General features: G+C 35.2%; 1 protein-coding gene across 5 annotated transcripts in view; it reads left to right on the forward strand.

The window, feature by feature from the left end:
• The window catches only part of NIPBL (NIPBL cohesin loading factor), a 187,609-nt gene that overhangs the window by 50,254 nt on the left and 120,498 nt on the right, over window positions 1-16,857 (forward strand). The window contains exon 2 of one of the 5 annotated variants that reach the window (XM_023216497.3): window positions 15,159-15,244. The exons of the other annotated variants lie outside the window; for them this stretch is intronic. The gene's annotated coding sequence lies outside the window, so the exon portion shown is untranslated. The remainder of the gene's footprint in view (window positions 1-15,158; window positions 15,245-16,857) is intronic. 5 annotated transcript variants of the gene reach the window in all.

Raw genomic sequence — 16,857 nt, forward strand, 5'->3', positions numbered from 1 at the left:
AGTCTGAAAATCATTGGTTTGGACTTTAAGAATTTCCTCAGTGATTTCTTCCATTCCCCCTTTCTCTCTTTCATTAGATGTGGTTGTCTTGGGTTTTCCGTATCTACAATTTATGGTCTTGAGTGAAGTTAGCACCAGTTGTTACAATAATCACTAATTTTGTTGCAGTTTCCAATCCTTTGCGTGTCTGTCTTGACAAACTCCAGTTCTGCCATTTCTGACTTTGCTTTCGTTTTGTCCTATGCTTTAAAAATCCTATAGGAATTCATTTCAGGAAGGTGAACCTTTTGAAATTTCTTAAGCAATAGAAATAAGCTTTGTTTTGTTTATCATCAGTTTATCAAGTTATTTTTTAAAATAGGCTCCTGTAACTTTCTAATGTAAAGTTTTGTGAAAAATAATTTAGCACATCTAATTTCAGTGAGGGCAATATTACTCCCAGGAGGTGAGAATTAGTTGTGGGGGAATAAAATCATAGATAAACAATTAAGAAACAATGGTTAGGGAGCCTCCTTAGTGCAGTAGGTGTTTTGTAGGTTTTATAGTCTGAAGAAACACTGTTTGGGGATAATGTGGCTATGTGTTGATTTGTACAAGAACAAGTTTGATTAGGTAGGGGAAAGATTGTAACATCTGAAAGGAATTGGACACCAAAAGCCAAATTTGAGAAGCAAGATTTTACTTTATATTGAATTATACCTCATATTGGTAAAAGGGAGTCCAAAGCCAGATCTGTTAAAGCGTTTTAAGATAGATAGAAATATTTTACAGCATATTTCTAATGAAGCATGATGTAAGTTTGTTGAAATCTAATGAAACATATGCTGCAACCTAAACTGATTTCATAAAAACTGATGAACAACTGTCTCAAGGATTTTTATTTAATTCAAAGAACAAATTTCACTTCTTAGTGAGGCTCAGAGATTACTTGCTGCTTACATTAAAAAGCCAATTTTAGGCTGGCCGTCGTGGCTCATACCTGTAATCCCAGCACTTTGGGAGGCCGAGGAGGGCAGATTACTTTAGTTTAGGAGTTCAAGACCAGCCTGGGCAACATGGCGAAACCCCATGCTACAAAAAATAGAAAAAATTAGCCAGGCATGGTGGTGCGTGCCTTTATTCCCAGCTACTTGGGAAGCTGAGGTGGGAGGATTGCTTGAGCCCAGGAGTTGAGGTTGCAATGAACTGAGATCACACAACTCCGAGTTGCACTCCAACCTCGGTGGCAGAGCAAGACCCTGCCTCAAAATTTTTTTTAAAGCAAGCCAATTTTAATATAATAGAAATATCTCCTTTTCCCCCTGAGTTTTTCTTTCTAAATACTATAAACCTTTTGACAGAAAACTTTCAGTGTATCAGAAGACTTTTGTTTTCAGTTATTTGTATAATTCTTCCTTTCATTTAAAAAATCTCTAATTTTAAATAAGAATGTCCAGCATTCTTATTTGATGAGCTCCATCTTATTGATGGAACTATTTGAGACTTAAAGTAGATGTATTTCCAATTTCAAGAGCCTATAAATAGAAGAAAATAAGAATAACAAAACTCAAGTTTAACGTAACAATTAATGGAATTAGAAATGTGTAGGAATTAAAGCTTTTAAATGAGGGTAAAGTGTCAAGAATAGAATAATATTGCAAAGAAGGGATGATACTCAATTCTGAAAAAACAGCAGTATTTAGAATAATGATTTCCAGAGTTGTAGTAGGATGGGAAAGATACAGTAGAATGGGACTGGGCGGTGTGCAAGATAATTTAGCTCATTGTGGAAAAGAAATTAGAACTTCGAGATGTACTTATTTTTATCTCATCCTTTAAAAATGTCTATTTTGTGACCTTTATAGTAAACATATTTATTGAAAATGTAAACACAAACAATATTTACTGAAAGGAATTGTTTTGGAGACCACTGCTTAAACTACCTGAAAGAACAATGGAAAACAAAATGAGCATGGAAGGCAGATACATTTAACTTTTAAAATTCTGGCTTAATTGTTTACAAACTTTCTAACCAAGGCAAGTTAACTATTTTGAACCTCAGTTTCTCCAGTTATATTAGGTAATTCTTACTTCATGGGAATGTTTTGAGTATTAAATGAAATAATAAATATGTCAAAGGCTTTATAAAGTTTCCCTCCCTTTTTGTAAAATAAAAAGGAACCAACAAGTTGAGGTTACAAGAGATATGTTGATGGGATGAAAAATTAATCAGCTGTTAGCTGTTGCCTGGGTATTTTCCTTGTGATTATTTATTTTATTTACATATATTTTTGGAGACAGAGTCTGTCTCTCTGTCACCCAGGCTGGAGTATTGTGGCGTGCTCTCAGCTCACTGCAACCTCTGCCTCGTCGGTTCAAATGATTCTTGTGCCTCAGCCTCCCGAGTAGTTCAAATTACAGATGTGTGCCACCATGCCCAGCTAATTTTTTTGTATTTTTAGTAGAGATGGGTTTCACCACGTTGGCCAGGCTAGTCTCGAAATCCTGGCCTCAAGTGATCCACCTGCCTCGGCCTCCTGAAGTGCTGGGATTACAGCCATGAGCCGCCACACCCGGCCACAGTGATTTTTTTTTTTTTTTTTTTTTTTGATTTTCTACCACTTTCTTCTTTCAATAAAACCATACTCAATGTAGAAAAAGAGCAGGAAAGTCAGGAGACTGGGAAGCTTTGCTACTAACTTTGAATGTGTGATCTTGAACACGTAATTTTATCTTTATCTTATCTGTAAAACAAAGGGATTGAACTAGATTACTTGTAAGATGCCTTCCTACTTTAATATATCAGTGAATCTTTTCAAAACAGAGTAATTATATTGAATGTAACTGTCATCCTAGGGTAAGTGAAATAGTCTTTAACTACATGCAGGTGACAGTTTGTGAGCTTGCTTAAAACCATGATTGCTTTGCCTATTCTCAAGAAATTTTAGTCAAGTGCAAGTTAGAGCTAATAATACAACCAAATCACAGTGTTTTTGCATTCCCAGAAATTGTTAGTACTGTATGTGATCAGTATGTACAATAAATTTTTTTACCAACTAAAAAAATTTCTTAAGGAAAAAAATATTGACCTAAGGAAAAATGTTTAGAGCTAGATAAAGGAAATTAATATCTCTAGATGCAATATTACTTTACAACTTTATTGAGGTATGATCCACTTAATATAAACTTCACCTGTTTAAGTATACAATTTGATGGTTTCCACTTTTAGAACCTTTTCATCAGTCCCCAAATTTTCCTCAAGCCTATTTGTAGTGAGTTCCCAACTCCCACAACCCTCTCCAGTTCTGGCAACTACTGATTTGCTTTTTGTTTCTATAAATTTTTCTGGACATTTCATCTAAAAAGAATTATACTGTATACAGTCTTTTGCATCTGGCTTCTTTCACTTTGCGTGTCTTGAGGTTCATTTATGACATGGCATGTATCAGTATTTTGTTCTTTTTTATTGCTGAATGGTAGTTCATTATATTGCGATATGTTGTCTATACACTAGTTGGTAGATACTTATATAATTTCCAGCTTTTTACTTTTATGAGTAATACTTTTTTGAGCATTCATGGATTAATCTTTGTGTGGACATACGTTTTTATTTATCTTGGATACATTCCTAAGAATGGAATTGCTGGACCATATGTTTTCCATAATTGGAAAACAGCCAAACTGTATTCCAATGTGGCTGTATCATTTTACATTTCTACCAGCAGTGTGTAAGGGTTCAAGTTTCTCCACATCTTCACCAACACTTAATATTGTCTGTCTTTTTCATAATATTACAGCAATTTAATGGATGTGTCATGGTATCATTGTGGTTTCAATGAGAATACACCTAATGACTAATGATATATTGAGCACTTTTTTTTGTATGTTTATAAGCCATTCATATGTATGTGTTCTTTGGCGAAGTGTCTAAGTAAGTTCTTTGCCCATTTTAAAAGTTGCATTATCTTCTTGTTCACTAGTGAGAGTTCATTGAATCTCTGAATACAAGAGCTTCATCAGATTGGTGATTTGGCAATATTTTCTCCCAGTCTATGGCTTGGTCTTTTCATTTTCTTATTGATATCATTTGAACTACGAAAGTTGTTAACTTTAATGAAATCCAGTTTATCAATTTTATCTGTTATGGCTCATGTTTTTGTTATCTAAGAACTCTGCCTTGTTTTTGTCATCTAAGAACTCTGCCTGACCCAAGGTCGCAAATGCTTTCTCCTATATTTTCCTTTAGATGGTTTATAGTTTAAGCTCATACATTTAGGTATTTGATCCATTTGAATTAATTTTTGTGTATGGTATAATGGTCTGTTTTATTTATTTTTGCATGTAGATGTCTAGTTATCTAAAAATCATTTGTTGACAAGACTGTCTCTTATTCCGTTGAATTTTCTGGGCATCTTTGTGAAAAATCTAACATAAATGCAAAGATTTGTTTCTGGACTCTAATTTCTCTTCATTGATCAATCTGTATACCTGTCCTTATATTAATACCATACAATCTTGATTACTGTAGCTTCATAGTAAGTTTTGAAATTGGGTAGTATAAGTTCTCCAACTTTTTTCTTCCCCAAATTATTTTGGCTATTCTAGATCCTTTGTATTTTCCTATAAAGTTAGGATCCGCTTATTTCTACAGAAAAAAAGAAAAAACAGCTGGGATTTTGAAAAAGATTATGTTGAATCTATAGATCAATTTGAAGAGGATTACCATATTAACAATTTTGAATTTTCTAATTTATGAGCATGGAATGTTAAAGATCTTTTTGACTCAGCAATGTCTTATAACAGTGTGCAAATACAAATTTTGTACCTCTTTTTAAAAATTTATTCCCAAGTACTCTTCATGGTCCTAGTTTGAATGGAATTGTTTTCTTAATTTCATTTTTGCATTTTTGCTAGAATGTAGAAATACAACTGATTTTCGTATATTGAGTTTCTATCTTGTGATCTAGCTGAGCTTTTTTTTTTTTTTTAATTCTAGTTGTTTGTTAGTGGTTTCTTTGGATTTTCTACATACTGGACAGAGTCGTCTGATAATGCAGTTTCATTTCTTCCTGTCTAATCTGAATGCATTTAATATCTTAAGTTATTTTCTTTTTAAGATGTGTTACTTTTTGGTGTTCTGCTGTACTAAAACCTACAGGACAATATTCAGTGGAAGGAATAAGAACAGGCATCTTTGTTTTTCTCCTGATAAGGAAGTTAGCTGTAGACTTGTCATTGACACTCTTTATTAGGTTGAAAAAGAGCCTTTTTATTTCTAATTTTTGAGAGTTTTAAAAAATAATGAATAGTTGTTGGATTTTGTCAAGTGTTTTTCCATGTCTTTCGAAATGATCACGTAGCTTTAGTTGTTATTTCTATTAATAAGATGTTTTACATTAATTTATTTTTAGATGGTTAACCACCCTTGCATTCACAGGATAAATCCCATTTGGTCCTAATGTATAGTCATTTTTATATGTTGCTGAATTTGGTTTGCCAGTTTTTAAAAAATAATTTTTGTATATGTGTTCATGAGGGATATTGGTTTGTAGTGTTTTTTTGTTTTGTTTTGTTTTGTTTTGTTTTGTTTGCATTGTCTCTGTCTGGCTTTGGTGATACCAGACTCAGTTGGGAAATATTCTCCTCTAGTTTATAAAACAGTTTATAAAAGTTTGCTATTCTTTCATAACATTCATTGGTGAAGATCATCTGTGCCTAGGCTTTTCTTAGTGTGAAGATTTTTAATAACTAGTTCAATTTTCTTATTTGTTAGGGATCTATTCAGAGTTTCTATTTCTTGTTGAGTCTGTTCTGATAATTTGTCTTTTGAAGAATTTCTTTTTTCTTTTTTTAAAATATGAGTTATGTAATTTGTTGGCTTAAAGTTCATATTCCCTTTTAATTCTTTCTTTTTGTATTTTTTTGAAAAGGAGTCTCAGTCTGTCACCCAGGCTGGAGTGCAGTGGTATGATCTCGGCTCACTGCAGCCTCTGCCTCCTAGGGTCAAGTGATCCTCCCACCTAACCCTCCTGAGCAGCTAAAACCACAGGTGCGTGCCACCATGCCTGACTAATTTTTGTATTTTCTGTAGAGATGGGATTTCTCCTTGTTGCCCAGGTTTCTCTCAAACTCCTGAACTCAAATGATCTGCCCGCCTTGGCCTGGAAAGTGCTGGGATTATAGGCATGAGCCATCGTACCTGGCCTTCCCTCTTAATTTCTAAAGGATTGGTGATGATTTCCCCTCCTTCATTTCTGATTTTGGTAATTGGTGTCTGTTCTTCTCTCTTACCTTCCTGGTCATTCTATTTAAGGGATTGTCAAATTTTGTTGATATTTTTTTTAAGAACTAATTTTTGAATTCATTGGTATTTCTCTGTTTTTTGTTGTTGTTGTTTTCTGTTTATTTTTACTTTAATCTTTATTTTTTTCTTCTTCCTGTTTTTGATTTTGTTTGCACTTTTTCTGATTTCTTAAGGTATGAAAGCAATAGATACTGATTTGAGACCTTTCTAATATAGGCATTTCAAGCTGTAAATATTCCTACAAAACTGCTTTAGCTGTATCCGATGAAGTTTGATATGTTGTGTTTTCATTTTCATGCAGTTTTAAGTATTTAATTTCTCTCATGATTTCTTCTTTGACCCATTGATTTTCTCAGATTTCTTTCGGTTACGGATTTTAATTTTATTCTTTTGTTGTCAGGGAACACCCTTTATATGATTTGTTGTAAATTTAGTGAGATTTATTTCTTGGTCCAGCATGTGATCAATTTTGGAGAACATTCTTGTGTGCTTAGAAGGCATTGAGTATTCTGTAGTCTTTGAGTGGAGTGTTCTGTAAACTTAAGTTAGGTCATTTTGGTTGATAGTGTTGCTGAAGTTTTTTACATCCTTGTTAATTTCTCTCTAGTTATATTTATCATTCAATTCTGTTGGTTTGTGCTTCATATATTTGGCAGCTTCGTTGTTAGGTATGAACACATGTATAAATGCTATATCTTCCTGATGTACTGACTCTATCATTATGAAATATCCCTGTTTTTCTTTGTTACTATTTATCTTTAAGTCTGTTTCATCTGCTGTTAATAGCCACTCCAGCTTTTTTATTGTTTCTGTTTGTATGGAGTATATTTTCTATTATTTTACTTTCAACCTATTTGTATCTTTGAATCAAAGAGTGTCTTTTGTAGAAGTATATAATTGGATCTTGTTATTTGAACCAGTATGATAGTTTTTGGCTTTTAATTGTCATATTTAGTCTATTCCCATTTAATGTGATTTTTGATATGAGTGAATTTATTTCTGCCATTCTTCCTTTACTGCCTTCTTTTGTGTTAAATATTCTTTTAGTGTACTATTTAAATTCTTCTGTTGATTTGTTTTTTGGTTTTTTTTTTTTTGTTTTTTAAAGAACAGAGTCTCATTCTGTTGCCCATGCTCAAGTGTAGTGGCTGTTCACAACTGCCATCATAGCATACTATAGACTCAAACTCTTGGCTCAAGTGATCCTTTCCCTTCAGCCTTGCGAGTAGCTGGGAGTATATATATATTTGATATATAGTTGAGTTTGTTTGTTGCTGCTTGTGTTGAGTTTTAGGATTTGCTTTTTCATCCACTAATCAATAATATTGATTTTTGAGTATATGTAACATACACAGTCATGTACCATATGATGACATTTGGTCAACAACAGACCATAATGATTGAGGTCCTATAGGATTTTAATACCGTATTTTTACTCTACCTTTTCTATGTTTAGATACACAAATACTTACTATTGTGTTATAAATGGCTATGTATACAGTACAGTAACATGCTGTATAGGTTTGTAGCCTAGGAGCAATAGGCTATACCAGTAGCAATAGGTGTGTAGTAGGCTATACCATCTAGGTTTGTGTAGGTACATTCTATCATGTTTGCACAGTGATGAAATTGCCTAATGGTACATTTCTCAGAACGTTTGTCCCTGTCATTATGTGACACATAACTGTATGTGTCTCTGAGGTCAAAGTTATTATTAGGAGGATATGCCCAAAATTCTCACTACCATCCCATTTTACCTTTCTTGTGGATAACCATTTTATGATTACTGTCAAGTTTATCTTGACCTAACAAGTAAGTCTGGATAACCTCATCTTAATCATGGGACAAAAACAAGCGAACTGCCCAGAGTTTCTATCTTTAAAATGGTGATAACAAGACTTATTCATTGGATTATATTGAAGATTAAATGGGGAAAAAAAACTAAAACAACTAGCACAGTGCCTGGCACATAGTAGATATAATTTCCTTTTTTGCCCTCTGTACCTCATAATATAGGCTATGTATTGCCTACAGTTAGGGAGGCTAATCAGTTTGTTCACATATAGCCTTTTCTTTCTATAAAGGAGAATTTGTGGTGTATTAAACAGGCATTATAAAATATTGCCCAGACGTTTTATCAATTTTTTGGCTTTCAGCTCCGGAAACTAGATAGGATTTATCTATAGTTAGTAGCACTGGTTTGTAAATCTGGAATCTTGATCCTCTCATTCATTTATGTATTAGAGCAAAGTCAGACTTATTTTAAAAACAATTCTAACCTGCCTGAGGCTTCTGTCTAGAAGTGGAATGTATTTTGGGTAAGCTTCTTAAACTTCATAAAATCAGCTTCTTATTTGTTTCTTGCCTTAATTGATAAAACATGTACTTCTGCTCTTAATGATATTCAGCCATATACTCTTGACAGTCTAAATTTTTCTGACACTCAATTTTGAGAAATATATTAACGGAGGACTGACTAAAGGTTGGCATTCTCTGCATTCCTCTGAATATTTCAAATTTTACTTTTAAGTTAAACCATACCATTGGGGATCTGTGTGCATGGATTGCATGATTTTGACCTCCTGTTAACTTTGCGTTTACTGGATTGTACTTTTAGAATGTGATTTCCCCCACCCCCCAAGAAAAGAGAAGAAAAGGAGAAGTCGCCTAAAACAGATCTTTAATTTTTTTAGGAACGCTATTAAGGACCTTCTCCATTATGTCATTCAGCGTCTTTCTGAGGACTTACTAGGTGAAGTTACTCTCTGATTTCTGCATCTTGGAAAAGCTGTACTTCGGAACAACTACTAATTCACTTTTATTTTACATACATAATATTTTCTTCTTTACCTTGCTAACAAGGAGACTAAAGCCTTATTTTAGGACCAACTCTTGGAGTTTGGAAAACAATGTCTGTTTCTGTGTGCCATTTTTATTTATTTTCGATATCAAAATGTATCCTTTGCCCAGAATCTTTCCCCTGTTTATTTTTAGTCATATGTATGCATCAAAATTACCTGAAGCACTTATTAAATACCAGCTCCCATCCCTGAAAACCTTGGGTTCAGCGGGTGTAATAGATTGCATTAATAGCACCAGTTCTTTGCCATGTGACTATACCATTTACCACCTACTCCTAAAGGGGCAGATTATATTTCCTTGCCCCCTGCTTTGGATTTGGTCATAGGACTCACTTTGGTGTTAGTGGGCATGACATGACCAAAGGCTTGAGTAGCACTGGCAGGATTGGGCTCGTATTTTTGTGCCTCTATCATCTCCAAAAGACCATGTCCAGCCTAGCCCACTGGTTCCAGGAGAAAGGTTGAGAAACTGTAGTTTTAGGCCAGTATGTATTGAAGTATTTAGGGGAATGAACTTTGATGTTGTCACCTCTTAAATGGTTCAAGGGAGACATACCACACACACACACACACACGCACGCATGCACACACACCCCTGACCACTACCACCACACCACAAGTGAGGAAGGGAAACAGGAGGAAAGAGTTTGTGATTGTTTAAGCAGATGGAGCAAAATGGAAACAATTGGTGAATCTGGTTAAAGATTATGGTAGTTTCTTGACTAATTATGTAATTTGTTAAGTTTGAAATTATATCAAAAGTAAAAGTTATCTCTTCCACCGAAAAATGTGAAAACATTTAAAACCCAAAGAAAATTGTTCTACAAAGTTTCTAAATCAACTAGTTTGAACATTAAACTTTGTTCAGTGAGGAAAAAAATCTATACTAATGAACTAGGTACTGTCCAGAATGCACAGAGTATTAATGTTTTTTAAATTTTTAAATCTTGAAATAATGTAGATCCATAGGAAGTTGGGGAAAAATGTACAAGGAAGTCATCACCCAGCTTCTCACAATAATAAAAATTTTATATAACTATATTACAGTTTCAAAACCAGGAAACTGACATTGATACAATCCAGGAACTTGTTCAGATTTAACCAGGTGGATATGTACTGTTGTGTGCGTGTACGGCAGGGGTGTGTGTGTACAGTTGTGTATACATGTAGTTATGTGTAACAGTATCACACTCAACTTACTATTCTATCACTGTAAGCACTACTTTGGGTGCTATCTCTTCATAACCACACCTGCGCTCTTGTTTTTGTTTTTGTTTTTTCACAGGGTCTTGCTCTGTCACCCAGGCTGGAGTGCAGTGGTGCAGTCACAGCTCACTGCACCCTCAACCTCCCTGGCTCGAGTGATCCTTACACCTCAGCCTCCCAAATAGCTGGAACTACAAGTGCATGCTACCACACTCGACTGATTTTTGTATTTTTTGTAGAGGTGGGCTTTTGCCATATTGCCCAGACTGTTCTTGAACTCTTGGGCTCAAGCTATCCATCTACCTCGGCCTCCCAAAGTTGGTATTCCAGGCTTGAGCCACTGCGCCTGGCCCACTTGGGAGTTTTCAGCCCCTGGCAACCACTAATCTTTTCACCATCTCTATGAAGTTATTATTTCAAGAATATTACAAAAATGGAATCATGTAGTTTGTAGGCTTTTGAGATTGGTATTTTTTCTACTTGGTGTAATTTCCTTTATATCATCCAAGTTGATGTTTTTACCAATAATTTTTTTCCTTTTATTGTTCTAGCATTCCATAGTATGGATCTACCGTGGTTGGTTTAACCATTTCTGCATTGAAGGACATTTGTTTCCAGCTTTTGGCTATTATGAAACTGTCTTAGTCCATTTTGTGCTGCTCTAACAGAATATCTGAGACTGGGTAATTTATAAAAACAGAGATTTATTTCTTACAGTTCTGGAGTCTGGCAAGTTCAAGGTTGAGGGGCCCACATCTGGGGAGGACCTTCTTGCTGTGTCATCCCATAATGGAAAGTGGAGGAGCAAGAGAGCACAAGACATTAGTGGGGAGAAATAGAAGGGGACAGAACTCTTCTTTTTATCAGGAACTCACTCCTGAGACAACAACATTAATCCATTTATGAAGGCAAAAGAGTCCTTGTGAACTAATCACCTCTTAAAGGTCTCAACACTGTTGTATTGGGAATTAAGTTTCCAACAAATGAACTTTGGGGGACGCAGTCAGGCCATAGCACAAATAAAGCAGCTGTCAACATTCATTTGCAGGTTTTTGCATGAACATAGTTTTCATTTCATAAATACCCAAGAATGCACAATTGCCCTTTTATTTAGCATTTAGATTTTTCCTTTAAAGTTTATTCTGAGGCAATTATTTTCATACTTTATTTGTTAAAAACTATTGTTCTTTCCAAGGCCTTAAAGCTCTAATTCTGTAAACATAGTTATCGTAATTTCAGGCTAATATTTTTAAGGAGTATACATATTTTATTACATGTATTTAAGAGAAATGGATTCAAAACTAAGCAACTTTTAAGTGTGCCGTGCTTATTAACTAAGATATGTGTGTGAGCAGCCAGTAGATTATTTTTTGAAGTAGCATGAGTCAAAATAAGTCAAACTGAGAGCGCCTTCAGCTTGTCTGTCAGGTGAGGAATGAACTAATTTGTATGTACCTTTTCTCCCTAGTCTTGTGTCAGTCCATCACTATGTACTAGTTAGACAATCTTCTTTCCTTAGCTAGGCTCTGTCCTTCTTCAGGGACTTGAACATGCTAAGATCCTCATTTCTTCTTCCCCCTTTGCCTATTTAACTCTTACTTATGAGAATTCCTTAATGAGGCATTTCCTCCCTCCCCAAACATAAGTTTAGTTAACCTTCTTTTCTTCTCTTGCAACAGTTTTTGTTTTGTTTTGTTTTGTTTTGTTTTGTTCTTCATATGAAAAACAGCTAGGACTCTGGAATGTTAAGAGTGGGGATTCTGGAATCAGACTTGGGCAAGTTACTTAATCTTTATGTGCCTCTGTTATTAATTATCTTAAAATGAATATAAAAGTAGTACCTAATTCATAAGATAAGAATTAAATGAATTAAAATATGTAAATCCCTTAGATAACAATGCTAGGCATATATTAAGCACTATGTTAGTATCAAATGTCGTTACTGTTATGGAATTTATCACAAATATGTAATTATATGTTTCGTAGTGATTATTCAGTGCATCATCCCTACTGGACTCTTAAGGTCTGTGAGGATATGTCTATGTGGTTTACCACTGTATCCTCAACAACCACTGATGGTCCCTGTTGTAGGTGTTAGGTATTAAGTGCATGATAGTGAATACATAAAGGTTTACTTTTTTAAAAAATATCTGGAAATCAGGTAATCAAAAAGAAAGAAATTAATCACTTAGTAAGTTTCATCTCCCAGTGATAAGAAAACTTAGGTAAAGAGAGGTTAAACTATTCCTTCAAGTTCAGGCAATTCAGTATTCTAATTGAAAATGTTGTGTTTCCTTTTTAAGTCTAGTTTTGCTTCTGTGTTTATGTGTCATAATTAATTGTGTTAAAACATAATTTTAGAAACCGATCTTTCTATATCCCTCTTTTCTATACCTCCCAATTTTACTTCAATTTCTTAAACAACAATAAAAGTCCCCTGTAACATAAGATAAAGCTTTTCTTCCTAATTATCTTCTTTAGGTACTTTAAAAATTAATCAGCTATCACATATTCTGGACCCCTATTGAGTTAATATCCCAAGACTTTCAAAACCCAGAAACAAACAAAAAAAAACACCAAAAATGCTGTTTGGAGAGTTTCAGGTTTAATTAAAGAGTCTGTTCAGTGCTTTTGCTGTTTGAAATCATTACCTGAGAAATTACGCTATAATACATGGTCATTTGATTTGTTTCCATTAGCCTTCTACCCTGGGATATATGACTATTACATTTTCTTTTTTTTTTTTTGAGGCAGAGTCTGGCTCTGTCGCCCAGGCTGGAGTGCAGTGGCCGGATCTCCGCTCACTGCAAACTCCGCCTCCCGGGTTCACGCCATTCTCCTGCCTCAGCCTCCCGAGTAGCTGGGACTACAGGCGCCCGCCACCTCGCCTGGCTAGTTTTTTTTTTTTTTTTTTTTTTTTTGTATTTTTAGTAGAGACGGGGTTTCACCGTGTTAGCCGGAATGGTCTCAATCTCCTGACCTCGTGATCCGCCCGTCTCGGCCTCCCAAAGTGCTGGGATTACAGGCTTGAGCCACCGCGCCCGGCCTACATTTTCTTTTTAATAATCTGTGTTTCATAGTACGTTTACTTTTGTGGAACTCTATTATTAAATCAGAAATCTCACTTAAAATTTAAAAATTTATTTTTCTAACAGTTAGTATTACGAAACTAAATTTTTAAAATTTTATGTGCAGAAAGGATATAGTATTTGATGTTATCAAAACTTGCATGTTGTGATTGGTTCACTGACCATGAGTATATTAATTTAGAAAAAAATACATCCCTAATTTATATCATACTTAATTTGTATACTTGTCATGTAATGCAGGGGTCCAATGGAAAGCCTAGAAAGGTTACTGTAGGTAATGAGTCACAAGTCACTTTTCTCCATTGATAGCTTCTTTTTCTGTAAATCGAACTACTTAAAATAATTTATAAACTTAGATCCTTAGTAAAAAGCTGTTTTTTATTGGTTTAAGTTGACTTTTTAAAAATTTATCTTCCCTGGCCAGGCGCAGTGGCTCATGCCTGTAAGCTCAGCTCTTTGGGAGGCGGATGGGGGGTGGATCACCTCAGGTCATGAGTTTGAAGCCAGCCTGGCCAACATGGTGAAAGCCCATCTCTACTAAAAATACAGAAATTAGCCGGGTGGGGTGGTGCCTGCCTATAATCCCAGCTACTTGGGAGGCTGAGGCACAAGAATCGCTTGAACCCGTGAGTCAGAGGTTGCAGTGAGCTGAGATCATGCCACTGCACGCCAGCCTGGGTGACGGAGTGAGACTCTGTCTTTAAAAAAAAAAAAAAAAAAAAAAAAGGCCGGATTCAGTGGCTCACACCTGTAATCCCAGCACTTTGGGAGGCCAAAGCAGGCGGATCACTTGAGGTCAGGAGTTTGAGACCAGTCTGGCCAAGATGATGAAGCCCCGTCTTTACTAAAAATAAAATTAGCTGGGTGTGGTGGCAGCGCACGCCTGTAGCCCCAGCTACTTTGGGGGGCTGAGGCACGAGAATCACTTGAACCCTGGAGGCAGAGCCCAGATTGCACCACTGCACTTCAGCCTGGGTGACAGAGTGAGACTTTGTCTTAAAAAAAAAAAAAAAAAATTACCCCCCCTAAAAAGCTATTCCAGTATCTTTTTTCACATTCATTGGTTATATTATTTAGTGGTTATATGTAGTTCTTTTGAACTGTTTTCTGAGTTTTTGAAACCAATTGCAGAAATACAGCCCGAGGAAAACATGGTTTAGCAGTAGTAGGACTGAAAAAAAGGAGGTTTTTTTTGTTTTGTTTTGTTTTGTTTTTTGTTTTGTTTTATTTTTGTTTGTTTTTTTGAGGTGGAGTCTCACTCTGTCACCCAGGCTGGAGTGCAGTGGTGCCATCGCAGCTCACTACAAGCTCCGCCTCCCGGATTCATGCCATTCTCCTGCCTCAGCCTCCTGAGTAGCTGGTACTACAGGTGCCCATCACCACGCCCAGCTAATTTTTTGTATTTTTAGTAGAGACAGGGTTTTACCGTGTTAGCCAGGATGGTCTCTATCTGACCTCGTGATCCGCCTGCCTCGGCCACCCAAAGTGCTAGGATTACAGGCGTGAGCCACTGTGCATGGCCAAAAAGAAGTTTTAATTATTGCTAACCTCACTGTGAGACTGTAGTATTTTGTACCTAACAAAAAAGTTTCTGTAGTAATCCTTAGTATAAAAAAAAAAAAACCTTCTATTACAGAAAACTATATAGTTGTTATACTGTACTTTTAAATTTTTGTTGTGTTTTCTATAGTCATATTGTTTTTTCTCACATATTTTCAGTCCACAATTGGTTGAATCCATGGATGTGGAACCTGTGAATACGGAAGGCCAACTGTACAAAAAAGACCCCAGAATTAATAAGTAAGGTTAGTAAGTTTTCAGGATACAGAATTAATATACAATATTGTATTGTATTTCTGCATCCTAGCAATTAACAATTGGAAATCAAAAATTTGTCAATTATAATAGCATCAAAAATGTGAACTACTTAGGAATAAATCTGAAAAAGTATGTGAAAGCACCATAGACTGAAAACTAGTAAACATTGCTGAGCGAAATTAAAGAATATCTAAATTAGTGGAGATATATACATCATTTGTAGATCATATTGCTCAATATGGTTATCAGTTCTACCCAAATTGTTACATAGATTAAATGCTATATCTATCATATTCCAAGCAGCTTTGTAGAAATTAACAAGATGATTCTAAAATCCATATGTAACTATAAATAAAAAAAAACCCTAGAATCAGAACAGTTTGGGGAGGGGGAATAAATTTGTACTAAAGCAGAGATATTGATTAGATAGTTGGATATGAGTCTAGTATATGGGGAAGAAGTCAGATTTAGAGATACAAATTTGGGAGCCATAAGCACAGAAGCACTGTTTTAAAATCATACCACTGAATGAGGTCAACAGTAGAGTACGGAGAGGAAGATAAAAGGAACCAGAAGAGGATTCTGGAGTGGCCAGGTTAGTCAGCAGAACTAGGAGAATGTGTTGTTCTGGAAAACAAGTAAAGAATTATTCAAGGAGGAGAGAGTGATCAACTTTGTTGATTACTAGGTCACATCATTTGGGGTGAGAGTCTTGCCCACTGAATATAGCAATTTTAGTGCCATTGCTAACTGTGGCAAGATATTTGGTGGAATGGAGAATAAAAACATATATGATTATGGGTTCCAAGAGAAAGTAGGAGAAGAATTAGGGATAAATATAAACAACTGAGGTAATTTTGCTCTGAAAGGGAACAGAAAAATTAAGCCATTGTTGGAGGGAGATCATAGGGGTCAAGATAAAGGGTGGGGTTTTTTGGGTTTTGTTTTTATTGAGAGTAGGGAGAATTATTTGCATATATATGTTTTATGCTGATTGGGATTATTCAGTATGTGGAAAAATGGATGATGCAGGAGAGAGGAGAATTGCTGAAATGATATTTTTGAATGAGTTAGAGCAGGATAGAGATCAGTATGCAGATTATGCATAAGTGATCCATGATTGTTTGCACCTCTTCCATGTATACCCTTTCTTGATTGCTCTTTCATGTGCTTTATTAATGATCTTACCTATTTAATTGGGAGAGTTTCCTAAAGTATCTGAAGCATATTCCATGTTCTCATACTAGATTGTCTGGAAGAATTGAGGATCAAAAATCAAAGTAGCCAGAGTTTCTTGAAAAGATTCTTAAGGCAGCCAAATTCCAAATGGCTAACAGAACCAAAATGGCAAAGACTATTACATACTTTCATAATTTAATTTTAATATTAATATAGAAGTCTTGTTCACAAGTTTTTTGTATATTTCACATATATCTCAACAAAGTTTCCGTTTCAGTATTTAAACAAAAAAACCCACACACTTCGGGATCTTTTGCTTTCTAATATTGTTGAATAATCAGTTCAGAAGAATCTGGCCAATCGTTGATGTGCTAGTAAAAAAAAAAACAAAACTGAATTTTTAATTTTCCCACTTATTTAC

The sequence above is a fragment of the Piliocolobus tephrosceles genome, chromosome 4, assembly GCF_002776525.5.
Source record: "Piliocolobus tephrosceles isolate RC106 chromosome 4, ASM277652v3, whole genome shotgun sequence".
NCBI lineage: Eukaryota > Metazoa > Chordata > Mammalia > Primates > Cercopithecidae > Piliocolobus > Piliocolobus tephrosceles.